The sequence below is a fragment of the Macaca fascicularis genome, chromosome 8 (assembly GCF_037993035.2).
Source record: "Macaca fascicularis isolate 582-1 chromosome 8, T2T-MFA8v1.1".
NCBI classification, from domain to species: domain Eukaryota; kingdom Metazoa; phylum Chordata; class Mammalia; order Primates; family Cercopithecidae; genus Macaca; species Macaca fascicularis.
The window spans coordinates 79,774,406-79,776,563 of NC_088382.1; the positions used below are offsets into that span (position 1 = coordinate 79,774,406).

Below are 2,158 nucleotides of genomic sequence, written 5' to 3' on the forward strand. Positions count from 1 at the left end.
AATTATATTAAACATATTACTACAAAATGTACCAAGAAGTAGAGAATAATACTATATTTGTGAATTGCAAATGACAAAACAAAACCCAAGTCCAAGAAGGCTAAAGTCTAAGCTATAATTACACATGAAGTATATGTTGAAAGCAGTCATAATGTATAAAAATGTGACAAGATATCCAGATGTTTAAAAAAACACATGCTGTTTGTCTCAGATTATATCCACTTTTATCTTGTAGGTTTCTGATAAGCCTGTTAAGTAAAGTGTGTTTCCCTCCTGCTGATAAGAAGCAGCTTGCAGATATCCATAAATTTTTTAAGGAGTGAATCTACTTGGCAATATTGGTAACTCCATAGTTTCCTATTACATTCATTCATCTGAAAACTGAAAACAACTCATGACTAAAATATTCTTCCATTCCTTTGCCAGTTTTTCAAGTTTAAAATCAAAGGAAAGTTGGAATGTATTGCTTCTTGTCATCAACAGGCATTTCAAAAAGAGGGTAATTAACCAAATCAAGTGTTCTTTGGTCAACTTGGTAACAGGCTTCCACTCCGTTCTAAATTCTTTCATAATCTTTTTTTTTTTTTCCTAATTTTTCCAGTATGGCCTGAATCTTACAAACAGCCTCTTTTCTGGCCTGCCATACAGAGTCCTCGTCCCCAGTTTCAACTGAATCCAGTTCCAAAAGTTTCTTGGTTAGCGTTTCTTCCAGAAGCCAGTATGCTTAGTCTATCTTTTTTCCTACAAATTCTTCTACTTCTTGTTCAAGATACTGGACCTTCTCCAGCACATGCATGGTTTTGTAATACTCGGAGGAGTACTTTCATCTGAAGGTACACATTCTTCAGGAAGACTGCTACTTTAATCTTGACTGTTGGGATGGTCACTGGTGGCATTACCATACAGCTGAGGCTCAGCGCTATACTGGACTTGGGAATCCAAAAGATCTGAATCATTCTTGTTCACTGTCCCCAAGGATTCATACTGATGGACACTGCAAGGGAAGTTGTGCCGGTTCATGCTTTGATCTGATTGGCTGCAGGGGTGTGAAGAATCCTTGGGCTGCTGGAGTGGGGGTGTAGGTGGTGACTGAGGAGAGCCACTGCTAGGCCATGGTGAAGTACCTCCGGTCATGTAGAGATTGCCAGGCGGTGCTGAGGGCGCTGATGAAGGCCAAGGATAATGGCCACCCATTCCATAAGCACCAGGAGAAGGCCACGCATCTTCTTGTGGTGGTACAATTTGTCCTGATTGTGGAACACTACGATTACCATCTCCATAACGATAATGGGGCAGGGTCATTCCAGGGTTCTGTGAAGCCGGATACCCTGCAACCTGCCGCCTAAGAGAGGGTACTTCAGTCTGACAGTCCTGCCGAGAATAGACTCAACGAGAGACTGGAGTTGGGCTGTTGCCAGGTGAACGGTAAGTATTTGTAACTTCTGTGGAGTAACAGGTCTGAGTATAATCAGGTGCATTAAGCCCCTAAGTATGAGGCAGTATTTGCCCCAGAGCCTGGGGGGTAAGTTGGACCATATGGTCCATTTGTATAAGAATTTAAACTGGTGGCTTCCTCCGGCTCGACCAGGCTCTGGCCAGGCGCCTCCAGAGGGATAGTACCCATCATCTCCTCCACCTTCTCCCAACCAGGTGGTCTCCACTGGGCCGCCCCCCATGCACCCGCCAGGAAATGGGAGGCTGGGGAGGTTCCAGATGAAGAGGGTATAAGGGTGGAGGTGGGTGCTCTGGCACGTCTCCAACCCCAGGCCTGTAGTAGCGGTGGTAGGACTGACCCTCAATGGGGCCATAGCCCAAGCCCCTCAGGGCCTACATGGGCTCCGCTGCCCTGAAGTACTTCCCGCCCCCCACGGCCGACCATCGGGAAGGCCAAATTAAGTTTTAATTTATACAAGCCACTGCATATACTTAGACAGTGTCACTTGGGTGATTTTGCTCTACAAATACAAAATTTTGGATAAGATCCAAAACCTTACTCAAAATTCAGACTTAGTTCTCATTTCAGATTATGGATTTCTCTTTCCAGATGCATAGAGAAGTAATTTTAAAGCCAAGCATGGTGGTTCACACCTGTAATCCCAGCACTTTGGGAGGTCAAGGCAGGCGGATCACCTGAGGTTGGGAGTTTGAGACTAGCCTG

The 2,158-nt window shown here is 44.8% G+C and overlaps 1 pseudogene; it reads right to left on the reverse strand.

Annotated features, from left to right (window-relative positions):
• Positions 1 to 556: 556 nt before the first annotated feature.
• On the reverse strand, positions 557 to 1,833 carry LOC102137939 (BAG family molecular chaperone regulator 4 pseudogene; annotated as a pseudogene).
• Between the last annotated feature and the right edge of the window lie 325 nt (positions 1,834 to 2,158).